The 27172-nt window shown below is 43.0% G+C and overlaps 1 long non-coding RNA gene across 1 annotated transcript; it reads right to left on the bottom strand.

Moving 5' to 3' along the window:
* Window positions 1-16706: 16706 nt before the first annotated feature.
* LOC117309404 (uncharacterized) lies at window positions 16707-26517 on the bottom strand. The gene is made up of 2 exons (XR_004523676.2): window positions 23155-26517; window positions 16707-21857 (listed from the first exon to the last, which is right to left on the bottom strand). It is a non-coding gene; the product is annotated as an uncharacterized lncRNA (long non-coding RNA).
* Window positions 26518-27172: the final 655 nt, after the last annotated feature.

The raw sequence follows: 27172 nt of genomic DNA, 5'->3' as shown, positions 1-27172 counted from the left end.
CCACCCACAAGGATGGGACACCTACCTACACCTGGTCTAGCCAAAATATCCTGTAATTGATTATCTGGGTGTTCTGGTGACCTCGCCAGGACAAAAGGGAGTAGCCAAGGTGTCTTAATATCTCTGCACCCTTACAAAGAGGAAATATCCCATAAGAGGGAAAACTCGTCAGCTCTGGATTCATATCTAAGCCTATGACAAGAAAGGAAACCCACATTAGGTTGTCAGCAACTAGAAGATAATTCCCCTGTGTGGTGTGTTTCAGTGGCTTGTTCAATAACACAGCTATTTTCTATTTAGTTCCTTTTTTTCAAAATAAATAAGAGCTCTCTCGGTCTCTACCAATTCTGAAAACACAGCAATTACATCTAAAATACTATTTTCGATCCATTATTTGGTGCAGTTGCCAAGCAGAAGATTTTCTCCCCCCTCAAAGCCATTTCTCTCAATCATCAGGATGGAACAGGAAAGGGGGACATTCCAGGGCGAAATCCTTAAATCCCTTGAGAGCATCTCAGAGTGTGCTATGCCAGCCTTTGCTGGGATCTGATGAGTTCCTTGCATGCAATGTTCAGGCGCTTTTAAACACCCAAGTTGAAATGATCTCATCCCAGTAGGCTGCTTGCATAATTTTTACAACATCGGCTCTTCCAGGCCCTACTTCCATGGCTAAGCTCAGCCCTGGAACAAAAAGAGACCACATACCCTTTTAGGAATCCCCAAATTTGTTTTCAGAACTCCAGCAAAGATGGATTTTTTAGAAAGTGATTTCTCACCGGTTTCATTTTTCTCTAATTCTTCTTCATCCTCCAGGGGAAGAGGGACAAAGGGAAGCAGCAAGTCAGAGGGACCCAGGGATGCTCCGTTGGTCCCAAATGGCAACTTACCCACTTTAAAGCTCAGGAACAAAAGGGGTGGCTTGCCCCCCAAAAAGGCCATTTCTCTTTGCTTCATCCAACATCAAGCCCTATATTGACATCCTTTCCTTCTGAACTAAAGTGAGATCCATTCCTGGAGCAGGCTGGATAGACACAGCTTTCACAGGTGTGTATTCAGAGCATCCTCTTCTCTTTAGAGAATAAGGGAAGTAAATTCCACCCGTGGCTCATTCCTCACTACAGCAGACCCCAGTGTTCATAGCAGCACTATTTACAACAGCCAGGACGTGGAAGCAGCCTAAGTATCAACCGACAGATGAATGGATAAAGAAAATGCAGTACACATATACAATGGAATAGTACTCAGCCATGAAAAAGAACAAAATAGTGCCATTTGCAGCAACATGGATGGACCTAGAGATTATCATACTAAGTGAAGTAAGTCAGACAAAGACAGATATCATATGGTATCACTTATATGTGGAATCTAAAAAATGAGACAAAAATGAACTTATTTACAAAACAGAAACAGACTCACAGACATAGAAAACAAACTTATGGGTACCAAAGGGGAGACATGGGGTGGGGGGTTGGATAAATTAGGAGTTTGGGATTAACATATACACACTACTATATATAAAATAGATAACCAACAGGGACCTACTGTATAGCACAAGGAACTCTACTCAGTATTTTGTAATAACCTATAAGGGAAAAGAATCTGAAAAAGAATAGATACATGTATATGTATAACTGAATCACTGTGCTATACACCTGAAACTAACACAACATCATAAATCAACTATTCTTCATTTTAAAAATTAATTCATTAAAAAAAGAATGATGCGAAGTGACTGAAATCCAGGAATGGACGGCTACCTCTGTGGTGATAATACTCTACGTAGGCAGCTTTACATCCCAAGGAAGAGGTTTTTAGGCAACACTTTACATAGTTGCGCCATGTGTAGTCACACGGTTGTTCCCGGAAACGAGTGAGGAGATTGGGTTCAAGTCCCAGCTATACCATCTCCTGCTGCGGACGCTTTTTTTTTTTTTAATTAATTTTTACAGGAGTATAGTTGCTTTACAATGTTGTGTTAGCTTCTACCGTACAGCAAAGTGAATCAGCTATACGTGTACATAGATCCCCTCTGTTTTGGATTTCCTTCCCATTTAGGTCACCACAGAGCACTGAGTAGATTTCCCTCCGCTATACAGTAGGTTCTCATTAGTTATCTATTTTATACATAGTCTCAATAGTGTATATAGGTCACTCCCAATCTTCCAATTCAGAGCCTGGAAAATAGAATTATCTCCCATGGTTTTCTGAGAATTGATATGTACAAGGACTCTGTCAATTCAAGCTCACATTACTACCTATACATGGTTGATAGTTTTTATAACACAGACACTGTGCGAAGATACTTATAAAATTTGCATCCCAATATAAGTCTATGAGGGGAAGATGACTCTTTTCCTATTTTGCAGATTAATAAACCAAGTCTTAGGACAAACATGCTGATGCTGTGTTCCATCCTCAGATATCTTGATTTAATTGAACTGAGATGCAACCTAGGTAGGCATTGGATCTTTCTACAGCTCCAAGATGGTTCCAACGGGCAACAGGGCTAAGAATCCCTAGCTTAGGGAAGCTAACTCCTTGCCCTCCAGGTGAGGACAGGCAGCTTATTATCACCAGGAAATGCAGACCCCAGGCCCCCCAGCCCAGCCCTGTTGAATCAGAATCTGCATCTTAACCTAGCCCCCAAGGGATCTGTGAGCACATTCAAGTTTGAGAAGCATGGGACTAAGTCACAACTCAACTGTAGAAACTAATTTATTTTAATTTTTATTTTTTTTACTGAAGTATAGTTAATGTATAGTGTTCTGTTAGTTTCCGGTGTACAGCAAAGTAATTTAGTTATATATACATATATTCTTTTTCATATTCCTTTTTTTTAACATCTTTATTGGAGTATAATTGCTTTACAATGGTGTGATACTTTCTGTTTTATAACAAAGTGAACCAGCTATACATATACTTATGTTCCCATATCTCTTTCCTCTTGCATCTTCCTCCCTCCCACCCTCCCTATCCCACCCCTCTAGGTGGTCACAAAGCACAGAGCTGATCTCCCTCTGCTATGTGGCTACTTCCCACTAGCTATCTATTTTATGTTTGGTAGTGTATATATGTCCATGCCACTCTCTCACTTTGTCACAACTTACCCTTCCCCCTCCCCATATCCTCAAGTCCATTCCCTAGTAGGTCTGTGTATGTCTGTTTAGGTCTTCTGCCCATTTTTGGATTGGGCTGTTTGTTTTTTTGTTACTGAGCTGCATGAGCTGCTTGTAAATTTTGGAGATTAATCCTTTGTCAGTTGCTTCATTTGCAAATATTTTCTCCCATTCTGAGGGTTGTCTTTTGGTCTTGTTTATGGTTTCCTTTGCTGTGCAAAAGCTTTGAAGTTTCATTAGGTCCCATTTGTTTATTTTTGGTTTTATTTCCATTTCTCTAGGAGGTGGGTCAAAAAGGATCCTGCTGTGATTTATGTCATAGAGTGTTCTGCCTATGTTTTCCTCTAAGAGTTTGATAGTGTCTGGCCTTACGTTTAGGTCTTTAATCCATTTTGAGCTTATTTTTGTGTACGGTGTTAGGGAGTGATCTAATTTCATACTTTTACATGTACCTGTCCAGTTTTCCCAGCACCACTTATTGAAGAGGCTGTCTTTTCTCCACTGTATATTCTTGCCTCCTCTATCAAAGATAAGGTGACCATATGTGCGTGGGTTTATCTCTGGGCTTTCTATCCTGTTCCATTGATCTATATTTCTGTTTTTGTGCCAGTACCATACTGTCTTGATTACTGTAGCTTTGTAGTATAGTCTGAAGTCAGGGAGCCTGATTCCTCCAGCTCCATTTTTCGTTCTCAAGATTGCTTTGGCTATTCGGGGTCCTTTGTGTTTCCATACAAATTGTGAAATTTTTTGTTCTAGTTCTGTGAAAAATGCCATTGGTAGCTTGACAGGGATTGCATTGAATCTGTAGATTGCTTTGGGTAGTAGAGTCATTTTCACAATGTTGATTCTTCCAATCCAAGAACATGGTATATCTCTCCATCTATTTGTATCATCTTTAATTTCTTTCATCAGTTCTTATAATTTTCTGCATACAGGTCTTTTGTCTCCTAAGGTAGGTGTATTCCTAGATATTTTATTCTTTTTGTTGCCATGGTAAATGGGAGTGTTTTCTTAATTTCACTTTCAGATTTTTCATCATTAGTGTATAGGAATGCCAAAGATTTCTGTGCATTAATTTTGTATCCTGCTACTTTACCAAATTCGTTGATTAGCTCTAGTAGCTTTCTGGTAGCATCTTTAGGATTCTCTATGTATAGTATCATGTCATCTGCAAACAGTGACAGCTTTACTTCTTCTTTTCCGATTTGGATTCCTTTTATTTCTTTTTCTTCTCTGATTGCTGTGGCTAAAACTTCCAAAACTGTGTTGAATAATAGTGGTGAGAGTGGGCAACCTTGTCTTCTTCCTGATCTTAGTGGAAATGGTTTCAGTTTTTCACCATTGAGGACGATGTTGGCTGTGGGTTTGTCATATATGGCCTTTATTATGTTGAGGAAAGTTCCCTCTATGCCTACTTTCTGCAGGGTTTTTATCATAAATGGGTGTTGAATTTTGTCAAAAGCTTTCTCTGCAACTATTGAGATGATCATATGGTTTTTCTCCTTCAATTTATTAATACGGTGTATCACATTGATTGATTTGCGTATATTGAAGAATCCTTGCATTCCTGGAATAAACCTCACTTGATCATGGTGTATGATCCTTTTAATGTGCTGTTCGATTCTGTTTGCTAGTATTTTGTTGAGGATTTTTGCATCTATGTTCACCAGTGATATTGGCCTATAGTTTTCTTTCTTTGTGACATCTTTGTCTGGTTTTGGTATCAGGGTGATGGTGGCCTCGTAGAATGAGTTTGGAGTGTTCCTCCCTCTGCTATATTTTGGAAGAGTTTGAGAAGGATAGGTGTTAGCTCTTCTCTAAATGTTTGATAGAATTCGCCTGTGAAGCCATCTGGTCCTGGGCTTTTGTTTGTTGGACGATTTTTAATCACAGTTTCAATTTCAGCGCTTGCGACTGGTCTGTTCATATTTTCTATTTCTTCCTGGTTCAGTCTCAGCAGGTTGTGCATTTCTAAGAATTTGTCCATTTCTTCCAAGTTGTCCATTTTATTGCCATAGAGTTGCTTGTAGTAATCTCTCATGATCTTTTGTATTTCTGCAGTGTCAGTTGTTACTTCTCCTTTTTCATTTCTAATTCTATTGATTTGAGTCTTCTCCCTTTTTTTCTTTATGAGTCTGGCTAATGGTTTATCAATTTTGTTTATCTTCTCAAAGAACCAGCTTTTAGTTTTATTGATCTTTGCTATCATTGCCTTCATTTCTTTTTCATTTATTTCTGATCTGATCTTTATGATTTCTTTACTTCTGCTAACTTTGGGTTTTTTTTTTTCTTATTTCTCTAATTGCTTTAGGTGCAAGGTTAGGTTGTTTATTTGAGATGTTTCCTGTTTCTTAAGGTAGGATTGTATTGCTACAAACTTCCCTCTTAGAACTGCTTTTGCTGCATCCCATAGGTTTTGGGTCATCGTGTCTCCATTGTCATTTGTTTCTAGGTATTTTTTGATTTCCTCTTTGATTTCTTAAGTGATCACTTCGTTATTAAGTAGCGTATTGTTTAGCCTCCATGTGTTTGTATTTTTTATAGATCTTTCCCTGTAATTGATATCTAGTCTCATAGCATTGTGGTCAGAAAAGATACTTGATACGATTTCAATTTTCTTAAATTTACCAAGGCTTGATTTGTGACCCAAGATATGATCTATCCTGGAGAATGTTCCACGAGCACTTGAGAAAAATGTGTATTCTGTTGTTTTTGGATGGAATGTCCTATAAATATCAACTTATTCCATCTTGTTTAATGTGTCATTTAAAGCTTGTGTTTCCTTATTTATTTTCATTTTGGATGATCTGTCCATTGGGGAAAGTGGGGTGTTAAAGTCCCCTACTATGACTGTGTTACTGTCGATTTCCCCTTTTATGGCTGTTAGTATTTGCCTTATGTATTGTGGTACTCCTATGTTGGGTGCATAAATATTTATAATTGTTATATCTTCTTCTTGGATTGATCCCTTGATCATTACGTAGTGTCCTTCTTTGTCTCTTGTAATAGTCTTTATTTTAAAGTCTATTTTGTCTCATATGAGAACTGCTACTCCAGCTTTCTTTTGATTTCCATTTGCATGGAATATCTTTTTCCATCCCCTCACTTTCAGTCTGTATGTGTCCCTAGGTCTGAAGTGGTTCTCTTGTAGACAGCATATATACGGGTCTTGTTTTTGTATCCATTCAGCCAGTCTGTGTCTTTTGGTGGGAGCATTTAATCCATTTACATTTAAGGTAATTATCGATATGTATGTTCCTATTCCCATTTTCTTAATTGTTTTGGGTTTGTTATTATAGGTCTTTTCCTTCTCTTGTGTTTCTTGCCTAGAGAAGTTCCTTTAGCATTTGTTGTAAAGCTGGTTTGGTGGTGCTGAACTCTCTCAGCTTTTGCTTGTCTGTAAAGGTTTTAATTTCTCCATCAAATCTGAATGAGATCCTTACTGGGTAGAGTAATCTTGCTTGTAGGTTTTTCTCCTTCATTACTTTAAATACATCCTGCCACTGCTTTCTGGCTTGCAGAGTTTCTGCTGAAAGATCAGCTGTTAACCTTATGGGGATTCCCTTGTGTGTTATTTGTTGTTTTTCCCTTGCTGCTTTTAATATGTTTTCTTTGTATTTAATTTTTTGATAGTTTGATTAATATGTGTCTTGGCATGTTTCTCCTTGCATTTATCCTGTATGGGACTCTCTGTGCTTCCTGGACTTGATTAACTATTTCCTTTCCCATATTAGGGAAGTTTTCAACTATAATCTCTTCAAATATTTTCTCAGTCCCTTTCGTTTTCTCTTCTTCTTCTGGGACCCCTATAATTCGAATGTTGGTGCATTTAATGTTGTCCCAGAGGTCTCTGAGACTGTCCTCAGTTCTTTTCATTCTTTTTTCTTTATTCTGCTCTGCAGTAGTTATTTCCACTATTTTACCTTCCAGGTCACTTATCCGTTCTTCTGCCTCAGTTATTCTGCTATTGATCCCTTCTAGAGTATTTTTCATTTCATTTATTGTGTTGTTCATCATTGCTTGTTTCCTCTTTAGTTCTTCTAGGTCCTTGTTAAATGTTTCTTGTATTTTCTCTATTCTATTTCCAAGATTTTGGATCACGTTTACTACCATTACTCTGAATTCTTTTTCAGTAGACTGCCTATTTCCTCTTCATTTGTTAGGTCTGGTGGGTTTTTATCTTGCGCCTTCATCTGCTGTGTGTTTTTCTGTCTTCTCATTTTGCTTATCTTACTGTGTTTGGGGTCTCCTTTTTGCAGGCTGCAGGTTTGTAGTTCCCGTTGTTTTTGGTGTCTGTCCCTAGTGGCTAAGGTTGGTTCAGTGGGTTGCGTAGGCTTCCTGGTGGAGAGGACTAGTGCCTGTGTTCTGGTGGATGAGGCTCGATCTTGTCTTTCTGGTGGGCAGGTCCACATCTGGTGGTGTGTTTTGGGGTGTCTGTGACCTTATTATGATTTTAGGCAGCCTCAGTTCCCTGCGCTATACCGGAAGATCTTGTTGTTTATCCACTTTATATACAGTACTGTGTATCTGCTAATCGCAAACTCCTAATTTATCCCTCCCTCAACCCCCTTTCCCCTTTGGTAACCATAAGTTTGTTTTCTATGTCTGTGAGCCTGTTTCTGTTTTGTCAATCAGTTCATCCGTGTCATATTTTAGATTCCACATGTAAGTGGTATCATATGGTATTTGTCTTTCTCTTTTTGACCTACTTCACTTAGTATGATAATATCTAGGTCTATCCATGTTGCTGCAAATGGCATTATTTCATTCTTTTTTATGGCTGAGTAGTATTCCATTGTATATATACCACATCTTCTTTATCTATTCATCTGTCGATGGACATTTAGGTTGTTTCCATGCCTTGGCTATTGTGAATAGGGCTACTATGAACATTGGGGCACATGTATCTTGCAGAAACTAAATCTGAATCCAGAGCTGACTGCTTGCAAAGCCATGTTCCTACTATGGCCTCTTCCCCTGCAACTGTGAATACATTTGAAAGTACTTTCTAATAATTATAACCTTCTCATCTGATTCTCACAGTAGGCAAAGATATTCATATCCATTTAATAGATGACAAAACAGAAGCACAGAGATTATGAGTCCCTGTCTAAGACATACAGAGTAAGACACTAGGATTTGAACCCCAGTTTCCTGACAAATCATAGTGATTCAATGATGTATTTCCTTAAGAATTTTTTTTTAACTTTTGAAAGATATTTTCCCCCTTAACCCTGGCTGACATACAATACCCTCTTCTCCTTTCTCCAGATTTTGACATTGTTCCATCCCATGCCGAGTGGCAACAGGAGTTTCCTGGGGCAAATTCAACTCTGGAACGTTCTCTGCCACTAAATCACAGCTGCCACCGGAACTGCCACTGCCAACTCCCCCGGACTGCCCTAAAACCACATTCCATCTGCAGAATGCTGCCAGGACAGCGCCAATGAAGAGTGGAAAGATGTACTGAGAAATATTGGAGACACAACAGAAAAACAGGTGTTCCCAAACATCCCCCTCGAGCCCACACTGAGGCGTAGCGAACAACCCAGGGAAAAACACATGGGATAAAGAGTCATTTGTTAAAACCCGGTCATAAATCCCACAGAACAATGCCACATTGTCAGGCTGCCCTCTCATAACATTTTCCCGCCAGTAACACTGGTACGTGTGTGGCTTGAAGAAGCCCCAGCAGCAACAGAGAAGACAACCCTGGTTTGCTGGAATACTGGGCGAGCTGAGGCTTGCCAAGTCCATCCTACGAGGTGAGTCATAAATCTCAACAGGTCTGTTTTTTCCTCCCTGCAGTCGGGATTGTGTCGGCTCTAGTGTAAGCCTCGGAGTGTATTTTGTGGTCTGATTGGAGGGGACCATGAGCTTCATCCTACTCCTCTTATCCATCTTCTCACGCTCTTTGCTTGGAGCAGAGGAATGACATAATTAAACCCAGAATCCTTTGAGAACATGAGTATTCATGGAAGTCATCACCCCAAAATACTAGACTTAGAAAAGATCCTGGAAATTATCCAGCATAAATATCGTTAAGCACAGATAAGCAAGCAGCCCCATGGCTGGTCCTTAATGACCCTCACCTCCTGTATCCATGCCCTTTGTAGGCCCACAGCGGACCTGTGTAACCTAGAGGATGCTGTCGAAATAATGGCGTGTGACTTCTGAGGTCCAGTCACCTCGTTCCCTCAGATCACTCGCTCTGGAGGAAACCAGCCCCCATGTCCTGAGGACACTCCAGCAGCCCCAGAGAGGGCTTCACCTGGCCAGGATTGAGGCCTCTGACCACACGCAGCACCGGACACGTAAGTTAGCCGCCTGGGGAGGACATCTTCCCACCCCCGTCGAACCTTCCGACGAGCAGAACTGGAGACCCTGGGCTGGACTGAACTCCTGAGCCACAGAGGCTTTGAGATCATACGTGGCGACTGTTATTTTAAGCCACTAAGTCTTGAGCGAGTTGTAACACAGTCATAAGTGCTTAAAAGCACAGCCAAGGCAGGGACAGGACAGATGCAACATGACAACGGTGCAGGATAATCTTTCCAATTAAAGTGCACCCTTGTTTCTATGGTCTACAAGACTTCACACTGATGCAGGAGGTCCCAACGAGATCTGACTGCCAGCTCAGCATACTCCAGCCGCATCGCCTCCTACTTACTTCCCAATTATCTCCCCTGCAAGAACGTTTATGATCCCACTTTACAGTCCGCCTGGCACTCTCTGCCCCCAGAGCTTCACATAGGTGAATGCTTCTTGGTGGTCAACACTCAGCTCAAATGTCACTTTGGAGAGATTTTCTTGTCACCAATCCCAAGGAGGCTCCTCTCCCCACACCTGTCCCCACTGATACCCTGTAGCTGCAGGATATCACACAGGTGATGCTCTTCACAGCACCGGCCATGCTCTGAACTTAACCGCACATACTCCTGCCTAGACTTGGTTACTCTCATTTCCCCAACAGACACAAGTTTCACAAAAGTACGTTGTTTGTCTTATTTTCTCCTGTATCCCTGGAAGATCAAAATGCGCTTGCTGTGTTTACACGCTCAACAATATTTGTAAAGAGAAGAATGGAGATTGGGAAGGACGAAGGGAGGAAGGGAAGGAAAGAAGGTTAAAGAATGAGCTACATCTTTGAAATCTTTTAGTGAAAACAGTAGCGCCTCTTTGAATTACCATACATCGAATAAGCACTTACTTTGCACAGACAAGTCTTGTGTAAGCTACTGAGGACGGAAACTAGCCACACAGCCTTGTCCCTCAAGGGGAACTTGACTTTGAATTCATTTATCAGAATCCCTTCCAATGACTTGGAAGTCAAGAGTCAAGGAAGGAAAGAAGTCTAAAAGGGAAGCGCAGAGGTATGGGGGCAGTGGGCAGGGTTTGGGGGTCTCCAAGCCAGCTTGCCAGGAGTTGAGAAAAGTACTGAAAGAAAAGTCCAGAAAGAGTTCTGGCCAAATTTGCAAATGATTTGCCAATTTTCTGTAGAACCAATCAGAAGCACAGAGTTGAACAACGTATCTATAGCCTGTGAACAAGCCAATACTCCACGGGCATCTTTGGAAAATGAGACTTTTGGGGGGTCCCTGAAGAGGGACTGAAAAAGTCACATCCTATGGGACCCCAGTGAGAATACTCTTCCCCTCCCAGCCCCCGAGAGCCTTGATTTCCCCCACTGCCATCTTTATCCCCAGATGGAAACAGGTGGTGTTTGGTACAGAAGGATGCGGCTGGGAAACACAGCAAGCAAAAGGGATGTTTCTAATTGGTGTGCCTGGCCCTCCTGAACGGAACAGAACCATTTACATTGTTTGAATCATAAAAAATCTAGAAAAAATTCCAGTGGGATCTCTGACCCACGACACCCCAGTTTCTGGGTCAGTATCACCCACTCATCTGTTTCTATAATCCTTTCCATTTGTACTGGGAAGGAAAGATTTGGTCCACTTGGACTTGTTTCCATCCCGGGCAGGCTGGGCTCGTGTATCTCGCTCACAGAACTGATGCTAAGAAATGCGTCTTTAGGATCTAAACCGCAGTATGAGGCTGCAGTACAAGGAGACCCAAAGAATGAAGTCATGAAATGAATTTCAAGACAGGAAACTTTGGGCCAAAGATGAAAGGCCTTCTTAACTGTGAAAATCTATTAGAATATGTAATGCTCTCTCAAGAATAGAAGCATCATTCCTTAACGTTATTTAAGACAAGGGGAACAAAGGGCTGGAGAACGCACACTGATCCCACTTCAGCCCCTGAGAGGATAGGAAAAATGACCTAATGGTGATTTCCTATCGCTAACTGACATGATCATTTGAATCTGAAAACGTTAGAAAGTAAGGAACTGGACTCTCCTGTATCAGGAGTGCAAGCGGGCCAGCGCCTTTCGCATCTCTGCAGCTTTTGGTGGACGGAAGTGAACATCTGTGCAATTCCACGCGCCCCACAGATGCTGCTGCTGGATGGGCTCAAACTCGGGCACAGCCAAGGTGTCCGAAGAGGGTCACGGTGTCCCACACCCAGTACCAGAGCCACAAGCCAGCCAGGAGCCTCTTCTAACTGCAGTAAGACCCACAGTGTCTAAGAAACAAGTCTTCCCGGAGATAAGAAAGCATAGGGGGAGATGTTTAGTCTTCTCGTTCAAAAGGCATCAGCCTAAGCTCCGTTCCTGTCCTGGGGGTAAACCTAAGTGGCATCTGATACCAGACATGCACGCTGCAGCATTAGCGGAGAGCTCTGCACTGTCCCTGAGTCACGGAATCTCAGACCTGGAGGGAACCTCGGGGTTTCCCTAAGGCACCTCCTCCCGTGTTAAAGTGAGCTGTGTTCTAGAAAGTGGCGCAAAATCCAGGAGAGTTCTGGGAACAGCATCAAAGCGGGGTATTGGTGCTTACCTGAGGCCAGAACAGTGATCACTGGAGTTTAGTGAAAGAAAGGGCCTCGTCTGGAAGGAGGAAGAAAGAACAGGAAATACTGGCAGAACCTGAACAATGTGAGACTCTCTTGTAAACTTTCCTACTTTGTATGCAGGCTGCATCGCACTTTTTCTTGCGTAAAAACATACGCACTTTGAAGGCTGAGTTGCTCTGTGGGTTGAGAGAGGAGCTGGGAGGGGCAAATTCATTTTTACGGGGTGTGGGGGGGTCGGGGACCATGCATTTTCCATCTTTATGGAAAGATGGTGCCCTAGCAGAGTGGTGACTTGCATAGTTTAAAGAGTGAACATGAAAGAGGCCTAAGGTGGGGACAGAAACCCTGGTCCCCTTGGTGGTGGTGCCTTAATCTAAGCCTTTCAGACAGAAGCCACCTTCCTTCTGCTTTGGATCCTCAGAGGGGCCAGGGCTGTCTCAGTCACCAAGGGGAGAGTCACTGGCCCAAGCCTGGGTGGAATAAGTCATAAATAAATGCACCTTGGAGGCCGACGGCCTGCACAGCCTAATCAGACCGCCGACAAGCCCCTTGCTCCCTCCAGGGCTTGCTTGTTTTCACCAAGAAGGAGGAACCCCTGAGGGTCCCCTCTCAGCCCCCAGAGCACTGGGCTAAGCCTCCCAGGGGTCCCAGCTGGAGCTGGGAGCTCCCTCTGGGCTGCACACTTTGAAGGTGCAGGAAGATCTCCGTCCTGTGGAGGTTTCGGCAGGGGGGAGGTATGCAGACGAGGGCTCTCCCCCTCCCTCGCCTGGGGGGATTAAGGACGCTCCATTGTCCCCAGCCTGATGGCCCCAGCATTTGCATACATCAAGTCCCCGAGCTGGGATAGGGGCACCGGACTGCACCTGCCGCCCGGGGTTCCCAAGGCTGATGGCAGTCAGACCTTGCAGGTAATCCATTTGGGTCCTTACAGATTGGGGTCCAGGCTTGGGGTGAAATAATGACGGAGAAGGGAACGCGAGGCACGGTACACACACGGCTGCAAGTGGTCAGGGGTCTGGGAAAGCCCGGGCTTTGAATCCGGGGCGCTCTTTTAAACAGGCCTTTATGTGGAGAGCCTTCCAACCTCCTAAGCCTCATTGAACTTGAAAAGCTACAAGCTCCCTTTCTTTCCGAAGACCCTCTGGCCTCTTCGCTTATCTGTTTCATCGAAGCCATTGTTAGGGGCTGCATTAGTGGGAACCCGGATCCTCCCGAGGAGGCGCGTATCATATCACAGATGTAAAAACGGTAGAACAAAGGTCTGAGCCGTCCAGGGAGCCCAGGTCACGGCTGAGGGGATTCAGGTCCCTGCCGGTGCTTCCCCGCATAAATAACATTTTCCAGATTACAAATCGCTTACAAATACAGACAGTGCATTATTGCTGAGAACGACGATTTCCACTTGACAGGTGGTGAAACTAAGGCTTCAGGAAGGGACGATGCCCATCACTGACGCGTCCTGAACCGAAGCCCCTGAATTCGGATCCCAGGTCCCGCGTTCTCCCGCCACATGGCACCGCGAGTGCGAAACACCAGGGGAAAGAACTTGAGGACGAGGCTGCATCCGGCTTTTCACTGAAGCAGGGCTGAGCCAGTATACCTATGATGTATCATTTTGGTCTCAGAATATATTTCTGGCAAATCAAGGAAAATAATTTAATGAGCACCGGAGGTATGTGGGACCGTGGGCGGGGGGTTGGGCACCAGGGCTCCGGGTAAGCTGCTCCCAAAGAATCATTAGCAAATGAATGGCTTATTCAAGTGCCCCGAGGGACTGCAATGGGGCTGGCCTGGGTCTCCAGAGGAAGCTCCACCAGCTGGTCCCCTGCCTGTCCCCCACCCTCCCCCAGCCTTTCCTCCCTTCTCAAGCCCCGGGGCGCTCCACCATCCTTAACATTTGTTCTCCAAAATCAGGAAGGGTCAGAACACCATCCCCTGGCAGTTGTTGGCCAACTGACCTCATCTTAATGTCACTGGCTTTTAGTCCAGTGTTATATCTCACAGAGATCTGCATTTGGAACTTAAGGAAAGAAAAATCTCGTGGAATTTACACAGAGCAAATTCACTCTTTGAAGATGGGACAATTCTAGGAGTTTCAACAAATCACACCATTTTGTAACCAGCACCACAGTTAAGGCATAGAACCGTTCCATCACCTCCTAAAATTCCCTCCTGCCCCTTAGTGGTCAACCCCACCACCACCCACTGGGCCCATTGTTTTGCCTTTTCTAGAATGTCAAAAAATGGAGTCACACGTGTGTAGCCTTTTGAGTTGGGCTTCTTCTGTTTAGCATAATGCTTGTGAGATTTATCCATGCTGTTGCGTGTCTCTGTACTGCATTCCTTTTTCTTGGTGAATAGAATTCTATTGTATGGAAGGACTATGCGTGGTTTATTCATTCATCAGTTGAAGGACATTTGGGTTGTTTCCAGTTTGGGGAACTTTGGAATCAAGTTACTATTAGACATTTGCATACAGGTTTTTGTGTGAACATGTTTTTATTTCTCTTGGGTGAATGCCCAGGCATGGAATTGCTCATCATATGGTTAGTTTATGTTTAACTTAAAAGAAACTGCCAATGGCTTCCCTGGTGGCGCAGTGGTTGAGAGTCCGCCTGCCGATGCAGGGGACGCGGGTTCATGCCCCGGTCCCGGAAGATCCCACGTGCCGCGGAGCGGCTGGGCCCGTGAGCCATGGCCGCTGAGCCTGCACGTCCGGAGCCTGTGCTCCGCAACGGGAGAGGCCACAACAGTGAGAGGACCGCGTACCGCAAAAAAAAAAAAACAAAAAACTGCCAAGTTCATTTCCAAAGTGCCTGTGTATCATTGTTGCATTCCTGCAGTGTCAGTGAGGGTTCTAGTTGCTCCTCCATCTAGTGTTGTCTTTTATTATTATTGTTTGCCCATCTAACAGGTATGTGGTAGTATCTCATTGTGGTTTTACTTTGTATTTCCCTAATGACTAATGTGTGTGTCTGTGTATTTTAAGACCTTACTTTTCAAAGAGTTTAGGTTCACAGCACAATTGAGAAGAAGTTATAGAGATTTTGCTCCTACCCCCTGCTCCTACCCCCCTTCTATCAAAATCCCCCACCAGAGTGGTACATTTATTACAATTGATGAACCTACCATGATACACCATTATCTCCCAAAGTCTGCAGCTTACATTAGGGTTCACTCCTGGTGGTGTATATTCTACAGGTTTGGAGAAATGCATAAGGACATGTATTCCCCATTAAATATCAGAGTATTTTCACTGCCCTAAAAATCCTCTGTGCTCTGTCTCCATAGCTTTGCCTTTTCCAGACTGTCATGTAATTGGAATTAAACATATATAGCCTTTTCGGATCGGCCTCTTACACTTCGTAATATGCATTTGAAGTTCCTCCATATCTTTTTACGGCTTGATAACTCATTTTTTTTTTGGTGCTGAATAATATTTCATTGTCTGGATGGACCACTGCTTATGTATCTATTGGCTTACTTCACCTACTAAGGACATCTTGGTTGCTTCCAAGTTTTTCTTAAGCTTTTATTATGGAAAATTTCAAACACATCAAAAAGTGTTAATCGACAGAAGACTACAGTGAACTTACTGTATCTATCACCTAGCTTCAAAGATTATCAGTACCTGCCCAATCTTGTTTCATCTATACCCCTATTCATTTCTCCCTGGCCCCTGAACAGTTTGAAGCAAATTCCAGCCATGAATCATTTATAAATATTTCAGTATCTACCTCCAGAGATAGGATTTTTAAAAGCTTAATCATATTACTCTCACTTTTTAAAATATACAATATATCCTTAATATATTAAAAGTTTTATAGTGTTCATATTTTTCTGATAGTCTTATACGATTTTTTAAATTTGGTTGAGATGTCTCCCCAGGTTCAAAGGTTCTCCTTTCAAATCTTTCTTTCTTCTTGCAAATGTGTATTGAAGATACCAGGATATCTGACCTGTAGAATTTCCCATAGTCTGGATTTTGCCGTTTCAGGCACTGTGGAATTTTCCGTAGTGTCTTTAACATGAACCTTGTATTTTGTGTAAATGGGCAGTTAGATCCAGAGGGGGTGAATCTAACCTGAATCCAGATTAATTCATGAGTGTTTGCAAAATGGTGACTCAAATCTCAGCATTCTTCCTTCCTTCATTAGCTGAAATACTCCTTAAAATATCACCTTCCTCATTAATTACTTAGTTACCCAGTGCTACACATTATATAGAAAAGGCAACACAGATGCATGATTATTTTCTTTTGTTTACACATTTTCAAAATAATGGGGATAATTCTCAGAATATTCCAAAGGTGAGCAATTTCTTTAGTATCATTATGAGCTCATATGTCATGTATTGGTTTGATATGATTTCAATCCACTTGTTTATGACTTACGTGAGGATGTTTTATTCCACTCGCTTAGGGCAAAGACACACAAAAATTGTTTTTAGGATAAAGTTGTTTCGATAGGAGAATGAAGTAAGCTGTGTCAGGTGCCATACCCCCCCCATTGGTGTTGATAAGCATTCAGTAGTTCAGCTATTCTGTATTGCTGGGCCCCATCCCACAAGTTTCTGCTTCAGGAGGTAGCCCCCGCTCGCCACAACTAGAGAAAGCCTGTGCACAGCAACGAAGACCCAACGCAACCATAAATAAATAAACAAACAAACTCTATTTGAAAAAAAATTTTTTTTAAATTGCTATTGATGCTACTGGTCCAGGGACCACATTGTGAGAAGCTCTGTTCTAGAGAAAGCATCTGATTGTCACACCAGCCACAGCTGAAAAGATGAACTTGTCTGTGATCAAAAGGACAATATGCACCCCGCTGTTCATTGCAGCTCTATTTACAATAGCCAGGGCATGGAAGCAACCTAAGTGCCCATCATCAGGGGAATGGATAAAGAAGATGTGGTGCATATATACAATGGAATATTACTCAGCCATAAAAAGAAATGAAACTGAGTTATCTGTAGTGAGGTGGATGGACCTAGAGACTGTCATACAGAGTGAAGTAAGTCAGAAAGAGAAAAAAAAAATCATATATTAACACATATATGTGGAATCTGAAAAAATTGGTATAGACAACCTTATTTACAAAGCAGAAATAGAGACACAGATGTAGAGAACAGACGTATGGATACCAAGGGGGAAGGGAGATGGGATGAATTGGGAGATTGGGATTGACACGTATACACTATTGATACTATGTATAAAATAGATAACTAATGAGAACCTACTGTATAGCACAGGGAACTCTACTCAGTGCTCTGTGGTGACCTAAATGGGAAGGAAATCCGAAAAAGAAGGTATATATGTATACATATAGCTGAGTCACTTTGCTGTACAGTATAAACTAACACAATATTGTAAAGCAACTATACTCCGATAAGAAATTTTTTTAAAAAAGAAAAAAAAAGAAAGTAAAGCTGAAAAAAAAATAGTACAAACCCATAATCCTCATTAGTTATTCCAAGTTGCCTTGGTTTATTGCATACCCTTAACAAATTGTTCTCCTATTTTCTTTTAAAAATGAACTTTGACTAATTACTGAATATAGCAGGCATACATTTTTAGTAAAAAAGGGTGATGCCTCCTCGTGCAGATAGACAATGGGCTTTTCCTCTCTCCTGTCTGGTGTCCTGATGACACACCACAGCTCATCTCTCATGGACCCCATCACCAAGATTTCACAGCATTGTCAAAGCTAAGTTCATTTAAACTTAAATTTGGAAAGAAGCCCTATACTTCCTATTACTTTGAGAAGTAGGAAGGAAGACTGAAAATGAAGCAAGGCTTCAAAAACCAGAGAGGCAGCAAATGTGTTGTCATAGCCCCAAAAGTTATTAGGAGGGCTGCTCAAGATAGAAGAGGCTTTAATTATAGGGGCTTTTTCCTTCCTGATGTTTTAGTTACATTTGGTTGTGAAGGTTATAAAAATGAATAAGACGTGACCCCAGTTCTCAAGGGGTGTACAGTCCAGCTGGAGGGCTGACCTAAGAAGGAAGCAGAAGGATGTGTGTTGGACCAGAAACTCAGGAAGCACACTGTCAGGGCACATGGGAGGGGAGGGTTGACTCCAACCCAGGGATGCACAGAAGAAAGGACCCGCCTCCCAGGAGCGTCTTCTTTGTCTACAATTCATTGAATCCTCCAGACACCCTCCTGGGGTCAGTTATCTGTGAATCTTATCAGTGTAAGAGCTCTTCCAAGGATGAGTAGCCCTTTGAGATACGAGAATAATTAAAAGAAAGCAATGAACCACTGAGCTGTCTGAACTTGAACTCGAACTGTTATTATTCTTGTGAAGGCGTGGGCTCCTACAAATATAAGGTGCATTATACCTTAAACCTGCTTCAAAGCTTGAAGTATTTGACCATGACTTAACACAAGCTAAAGACAGAACAAAACAAGACAGAAAACCTCGTAGCACAACTTTCTGCAGTCCCTCCCCTCTCTCCAATTCCAGCACCAGAAGCAAACCTCATCCTTGACTTTGGGAGCCTGCAGGCTCTCCTATGAGTTCTTGGGATGCTCTGATGCTCTGGCCACAGACACTAGGATCCCAGACTTTACTAGACCCCTCGGTCCCATGTTCGGCATCAGAAGCTCAACAGAGAGACCCCTCAAATGGCATTGCGTCTACAGGCAACCAGGAGAGAAGAGAGGGTTATTCTAGGTCAGAGGGAGAGAGCTTGTCATTCTGTGACCTGAACGAATAGGCGACCTAATAGATGACTAATAGTAGATGATCATTCTGGAATGATCACGAGTTCACATTTCCTGGTCTTGGAAGAGGAGCTAAGAATACTCCCCCTTTCAGACTGAAGGCACCTCAACAGTTCTCATTTCACAGATAAGAAAAATGAGGCACAGACATGTTAAGTGATTTTTTTCCCCTGATCTCACAGCCTGTCTGACTCAGTCACTACAGCACGCTGCTTCCCAGGGAAACTGAGACCCCCCTCGGTGGACAGGGTGTCTCGGCCCAGAAAGTGCCTTACTTGTTAATTCCTGTTTTCCTTCCCCCAAACCTCCAGAAAGCGCTACTGCTGTGCCCTTCAGCTCTCTGAAGGGATTGTGAAATGGTGTGGCTGCCTGATGCCTGGTTGTCTCAGAAACACCAGCATGGAGCTTAAGGCTTACATCGCTGATGTGCACCTGTGCACACATCCACGTCACACTCAGGTGCACGCACACCTGTGCACTGGGTGGATTCCCACCTGTTTCCGAGTCCTGCATCGGGCCCTGGGCCCTGACATGCTGTCTATATTCCTTCACCTGGAATGTTCTTTTCGGCTCTTCTCAGGACAGCCGACGACAAGCCTCCTGGGTCTGCTCATCGCAGCCCTGCCTTAGGGCCCCTGTTGCACCTGGACGGTCCTCCCGGATATGTGCCATCTTATCCTCTAGCCGCTGCTTTGAAGCGTCACCTCTTCCAGGAAGCCTTCCTCTCCTAATCACAGGGATGATGTGTGAGCCCTGGGCTTCACCCCTGCTGGGGCTTGTCCAAACTAGAAACTCCTATTCATTCCTTTAGTTTCGCCTCACTGGATTAGCCCAGACTTCATAAACTCGTGTCACCAGTTAGAGAAATGAGGTGTCTCACGTATCCCTTTCAGCAAGAACTCAGGATCTGTCCAAATCGGACCATTAAAATAAGGTCACTGAAAAAAAAATCTCAGGTGTTGAGGCAAACCATCCGGCCACAGAGTCAACTAGCTGCTCAGGTACGTATGATGCCAGATTCAGTTCAGATTCATGGAAATTTTTTATTCTGTAGGATTTTTTTTTTTTAATCTTTTTGCAGTGGAGTTCGAAGGCAGCGGGGATGAGGGGAGAAGGAGAAAAACACAGGAAATGTACAGGATTCTGGAATTTGAAATGTATGGGGAAGACAAGTAAATTCTCCCTTGCAAAAATCAAAGCACAAGGTAGTGGCTGGAAGTTCAATTAAATGGACCACCTGCAGAAAATGGGGACCAGAGGAAAAACACCCCGTTGGCACAAAGAGAAACCACACATTTCTAAAAGCTTCTGTCAGCGGATCGTTAAACCTGCAGTGCCACTAAGCTTCAGGTTTGGATGCCTTGGCGATGGTGGCGGGGAAAATGCCAAGGCACATGCACCGGGCTGAACACTCACTTTGCGATTCCTGGCAGACACCTCCACTCCCACGCAGAAGGTCTGGGGAGTGTTCAGGAAGCAAAGCACTTGTGTCTAAGCAAAGGAAGCCGGCGGCACTTCCACAGCTAAGCTGCACATACACTCTGGTTTACTTTCGGAGAGCCAAGAGCAATTTCTACACCAGTGAAAATATTCTCAAGGTGAAAGAGAAACAAGACCACTCCGCTGACCGCATTCATCCGTGAACAAAAATTACTTATGCTTCCTAGTTTATGATATGGTTCCTGTCTTGTATTCACACTTTGGGGTTGATGTTACCCTTATTTTACAAGGGAGGCACTTGAACCTCTGAGAGTATAAATCATCTTCCAGTTAACGATCATTAAAAATAATAATGCCTAGTATTTCTTCAACACTTTCTATACACCAGACACTCTGCTAAGAACTTAATCTACGTGATCTCAGGTATTAGTCATGAAATCACCCTTGCTGGTCCTTGAATCCCCTTCCTCAGCTCCCTGGCATCATTTGACTCCCATCTTATCCCTTGGATGGTTTCCACTCACGCTTAGAATAAAAGCCAAAGTCCAAAGTTTACTGTCATCGTGATGTTAGGCTCTTACCCGTCTCGGGGACTTTGTATTTTGCTCCTCCCTCTTTCCCCAAACACCCTCACCCACACATCATGCTAATCGCTAATACCTACTCAACCTTCGTGTCTCAGAGTAAATATCGCTTCTTCCATGAGGTCTTTCCTAACGCTCCTGTCTAAATCTGGTTTCCCTATTGTGAGCTCACCAAACACACTGTACTTGTCCTTTGGAACACTTACACGTTGGTCATCATTTATTGGCTTGGTTATACCTTTTCTATCTGTTCTCTTGAGGCCAGGACTGGGAGTCTTTGGGGCATCACTGTATCTTTATTACCTGGTGGCACCTGGCATATGGTGGGTATTTAGCAACTGTTAACAAAACAAAAACAACGTTTGATAGTAAATCCTAAGACGTGAAAAACATACACAACATGTACATTATTGGGATACGTGTTTGTGGGTACAATTCCTCAACATTTAGAATATAAAATTCTATACAGTATAGTTGTTTGACTTTCAGAATCAAATCATGGACAAGGTGTAGAAGGCTGTGCGGACACTGTAGGACAGAAGATAAATGTTAATGACCTTGACACAGTAAGAACAAGGGTATAGTTGACCAAAGTCAGGTAATGGAAGTGGGGGATGGAGAAGGTGGTGGGTCCATCCTAATCTTATTAACTCGGGTGTCAATATATACTGTCTGAAGTTGATTTATTGAGAAACGGAGGTTTAAATAGATGATTTAAAATTAAGTGTAGCCAATAACAAAACCAAATATAAAAATGTGCATGTCAAGCATTGAACATTGTGGGTGGACTCATAAAAGATTAAATATTCATCGTTCCTAAGAGGGAGTCTATAAATATCCCTAAAATGGTTAAATCAAAACACAGAGACATCAGCATTTTATCTCCAGTTACGAAGGCACCTTAATAAAAACCAGAACTGAAGAAAAACATTAAAATTGTCCTTGAGGAGTGAGATCCCTGGCTTTTATCACAGGCTATTCTGTGCTGTTTAACTGTGATTGTCATAGTTTGGGTTCTCCCAGAAGTAGGTCTTGGAGGCAAGTTGTCTACTGGGATGCAAAGAGTACCTGCAAGAAAGTGGGGGAAATGTTATAGGGAAGAGAACCACTAATAACTAAAGGTTATTAAACCAGCTACTGCAATGAGCAACTAAAGCTATTTCCACAGGAAAACTGGAAAATAACGTAATCCAAGCATTTCATAATTATCTTTTATCTTTTTATAATTATCTGAGAAGCAAGGGACCTGCGGGTATTTATACACTGATCCTCAACAGTCACTGGCTGAAGGCTGCTCCCAGGGTGTTGCTAATTTCCCAGCACTTCCAGCCCACTGTACAGGAGGGGGCAGAGCAGCCTGCCGTGGTTCTAGAAAACAAGCTCTCAGGCACAAAGATGCAGACACTGCCAGTCAGCCGTTATGGGGACCAGGTACAGGGTGAGGACCCAGGGATACAAATGAAGCGCCCACAGCTTCTACTACAGTTGTCACGTGTGCATATTACTTTGGTACAAACATAAGTAAACATGAACTACCAAAATGTGTTTTAAAATTTCTTATGTATCCACACAAGGAAATGAGCATTTATGAGGCATCAGCCATGGACCAGAAACTGTGTTAGAACAGATCCATTTATATCGTCTTATTTAATTTCTCCTATAACCCTGTTGTTGTGCATTACGATCATCTCTTCCAGATAAGTTAAAGAGAGCTCAGAGCATCTTTGTAAATATTAGAGGGAACTCTAGTTTCTAAGGTAAGTCATTACATGTAAATATAAGCAAGTATTGAATAGGAGTGAGAACAAAGTTAACTCTAAGTTTTCTAGTGCAGGAAACCCTATGAAGGATGAAAATCGGACAGTAAGGATGACAGGAGATATTGGTTCAAGATGGCAGAGTAGAAAGGCGTGTGCTCACTCCCTCTTGCGAGAGCACCGGAATCACAACTAACTGCTGAACAATCAACAGGAAGACACTGGAACTCACCAAAAAAGATACCCACATCCAAAGACAAAGGAGAAGCCGCAGTGAGATGGTAGGAGGGGAACAGTCACAATAAAATCAAATCCCGTAACCGCTGGGTGGGTGACTCACAAACTAGAGAACACTTATACCACAGAGGTCCACCCACTGGAGTGAAGGTTCTGAGCCCCACGTCAGGCTTCCCAACCTGGGGGTCTGGCAATGGAAGGAGGAATTCCCAGAGAATCAGACCTTGAAGGCTAGTGGGATTTGACTGCAGGACTTCGACAGGACTGGGGAAAAGAGAGACTCCACTCCTGGAGGGCACACACAGGGTAGTGTGCACATCGGGACCCAGAGGAAGGAGCAGTGACCCCAGGGGAGACTGAACCAGACCTACCTGCTAGTGTTGGAGGGTCTCCTGCAGAGGCCCAGGGTGGCTGTGCCTCACCACGGGGACAAGGGCACGGGCAGCAGAAGTTCTGGGATGTCCTCCTTGGCGTGAGCCCTCCCAGAGTCCACCATTAGCCCCACCAGAGAGCCTACAAGCTCCAGTGCTGGGTCGCCTCAGGCCAAACAACCAAAAGAGAGGGAACCCAGCCCCACCCATCAGCAGACAAGCAGATTAAGGTTTTACTGAGCTCTGCCCACCAGAGCAACACCCAGTTCTATCTACCACCTGCGCCTCCCATCAGGAAGCTTGCACACGTCTCTTAGTTAGACTCAACCACCAGAGGGCAGACAGCAGAAGCAAGAAGAACTACAATCCTGCAGCCTGTGGAAGGAAAACCATATCACAGAAAGGGAGACAAAATGAAAAGGCAGGGCTTCCCTGGTGGCGCAGTGGTTGAGAGTCCGCCTGCCGATGCAGGGGACACGGGTTCGTGCCCCGGTCTGGGAAGATCCCACATGCCACAGAGCAGCTGGGCCCACGAGCCATGGCCGCTGAGCCTGTGCTTCCGGAGCCTGTGCTCCGCAACGGGGGAGGCCACAACAGTGAGAGGACTGCGTACCACAAAAAAAAAAAAAAAAGAAAAGAAAAGGCAGAGGACTATGTACCAGTTGAAGGAACAAGATAAAACCCCAGAAAAACAACTAAATGAAGTGGAGATAGGCAAACTTCCAGAAAAAGAATTCAGAATAATGATAGTGAAGATGATCCAGGACCTCAGAAAAAAATGGAGGCAAAGATCAAGAAGATGGAAGAAATGTTTAACAAAGACCTAGAAGAATTAAAGGACAAACACCTAGAAGAATTAAAGAACAAACAAACAGAGATGAACAATATAATAACTGAAATGAAAAATACACTAGAAGGAATCAATAGCAGAATAACTGAGGCAGAATAACGGATAAGTGACCTGGAAGACAGAATGGTAGAATTCACTGCCATGGAACAGAATAAAGAAAAAAGAATGAAAAGAAATGAAGACAGCCTAAGAGACCTCTGGGACAACATTAAACACACCAACGTTCACATTAGAGGGGTCCCAGAAGGAGAAGAGAGAGAGAAAGGACCCGAGAAAATATTTGAAGAGATTATAGTCGAAAACTTCCCTAACATGGGAAAGGAAATAGCCACCCAAGTCCAGGAAGTGCAGAGAGTCCCAGGCAGGTTAAACCCAAGGAGAAACATGCCAAGACACATAGTAATCAAACTGACAAAAATTAAAGACAAAGAAAAATTATGAAAGCAACAAGGGAAGAATGACAAATAACATACAAGGCAACTCCCATAAGGTTAACGGCTGATTTCTCAGCAGAAACTCTACAACCCAGAAAGGAGTGGCACGATATATTTAAAGTGATGAAAGGGAAGAACCTACAAACAAGATTACTCTACCCGGCAAGGATCTCATCCAGATTCAACGGAGAAATCAAAAGCTTTACAGACAAGCAAAAGCTAAGAGAAATCAGCACCACCAAACCAGCTCTGCAACAAATGCTAAAGGAACTTCTCTAAGTGAGAAACACAAGAGAAGAAAAGGACCTACAAAAGCAAACCCCAAAACAATTAAGAAAATGGTAAAAGGAACACACATATCAACAACTCCTTAAATGTGAATGAATTAAATGCTCCAACCAAAAGACACAGGCTCACTGAATGGATACAAAAACAAAACCCATATATATGCTGATGTAGCCTGTACTAATCAGCCTCCTGGGACAGAAACTGGAGTGTGTAAGGGTAGAGGAAATGTATCTGGAAGGGTGTGGGGGACTCCTTGTAGGAATGGTCCCAACTCTCCACTCTCTGTGTTATCTCTACTCTTTTCAATGTGATTTTACAGCTCTGCTCATCAAAATGTTGAGTCTTATTTTTTTATTCCTTGAATCTGGGCTAATTTTATTTCCTTTGACCCCTAGAATATGATGGAAGCGATGCGGTGTCATTTCCAAGCCTAAGAGACCTCACACACTCGCATGCTCTCTTGGACCACTGCCTGCTACTTAAGAAGCAGCCTTTATAACCAGCTGGAAGATGGGAGACTGTGCTTCCCATTGGAAACTGTCAAAGATGAGCTGGTCCCAGCTCACACGGCAATTGAATGCACTTGCACGACTGACCCCTAGAAGAACTGCCCAGCCAAGGTCCAGCTCAAACTGCTGCCCCTCAGAATCAAGTGCTAAATACTATTTATTGCATTAAATGCTGGGCTTGGGGTAGTTTGTTATTTAGCAGGGTAGTACGAGATTCCTCATCGGCCACACTGGCAGAGTGATCAAAGAATATTTGTTAAATTCGTGAATGGCCTTTCTCTGTTTCTTTATTTCCTATCTTGATGTAATTTTACAATATTTACTTTCACCAAAAAATACAAGCATGTTATGCTTCACCAGAGATGTCACTTTTTGTAGGTGTTTGAAAATTGTAGCACATTTTTAATAGCAGCAATGTGTTCCCCCACGGGGACACAAAGACAGGCTTCGGAGTCTGGACGGATTAGGTGTATTCCCATCCTCCCTCTACACTTACGATGAGACTATTACCGATTTATGACAATAGATGTATTTGTGAAGATGATAAATAAGAAGAACTCTAGATAAGGAAATGAGCTTTGAGGCATACCCACAGATAAGCATGTAGGGAGAGCAGAGAGAGGAATGACCACAGGAGAGAGATGGTTTTCAGATGTTCGTTCCTTTTATCTGTTACTTTGACTCACGTGGTGGCTAGGCTGAACGGAATCTGCCTGTTGATTTCATTAGTCGCTATATTTTCTAGGAACTGACAGCATCTAGCGTCATGAATCTTACATTCAGACTGAGAGATTAAAGCAGAAGAATTGAAGGGATGGAGTGAAACATCTTTGGCCCTCTTATCTATAAGAAGTCTCAGTTAGCTTTAATCTGTGCATGGAAAAAGGAGCTCAAAATCCATACTTTCCTCTTGGCCTTTACTTCAGGTCCTCACACGAGTGTAAGATTCTCTTCCAGGTCTGGAGAGAGGGGTTGCCCCTGAACCCAGACAAAAGGTCTGGATGAAAAAGGAAGCAGTTTAGTCAATCACTCACACACTAGGTCTCCATGCCAAACATCTGGACATTTGGAAGCATCTGGGCAATGAACCATTGTTCAGTTTTCATCTAGAAATGTTGGCAGATGGAGCCCCAACCAAAGACATGGAGATGAATTTGCCATTACAGTTTTGTGGAGTCCAGCCTCAGAAGGTCTGTGGTTCGACTTGAATGCTAGACTTGAAAAGGAACTCGTATGCAATCTAGTGTAAATCTTTTATTTTATAGATAAAGTGGAAGTCTAGAGAAGGGAGGTGTCTTGGCTAAGGGCACCGGCTACTTGATGAATCATCCAGGTGTAGACACTAGGCATCTTGATGTCTACTTACCCCTATTTCTCTACTTTACGCCTTGCTGAGAGACAAGAAAAACTTTTAACTTGTGTATAAACTGAAAATAAATGACTACTCCTCACCCCAAATAGGTGGGATAGAAATACTATTTATTCTCACTAACTTGAGTGGGTGAGCTTATCTGTAGAACGCTTTAGAGCTTGTTCCGTGCTTTAACACTTTCCTTCTGGAGCATCATAACAATACCAATGGCAAACAGAACAGCTTACTGTGTCCTTAATTATACATAATTATACATTAATTATACAAATTAATTGATGGTCTCATAGCCTGCAGATGACAAAGCTGTCACTTTTCCCAGCATTTACTCTTTCAAACATTTATTGAGCACCACCTGCATGCCAGATATTACACTAGGAGCTCATGTATACCCATGGGTGTTAATTCCAGCAATAAGTACATCTTCTCTGCATCAGTCAGCTTTGGCTAAGTCACGCTGCAGTAACAAAACAACCACAAATAACCATGGCTTGGAGCACAAAGATTTCATTTTGAGTCATGTTGCATATCCCAGCTCTGTTCTATGTCATCTGCCTCACTTCAGGAT

Source organism: Tursiops truncatus, chromosome 20 (genome assembly GCF_011762595.2).
Source record: "Tursiops truncatus isolate mTurTru1 chromosome 20, mTurTru1.mat.Y, whole genome shotgun sequence".
NCBI lineage: Eukaryota > Metazoa > Chordata > Mammalia > Artiodactyla > Delphinidae > Tursiops > Tursiops truncatus.
The sequence above is the reverse complement of the archived record's forward strand: the minus strand, read 5'-3'. Positions and strand labels throughout refer to the sequence as shown.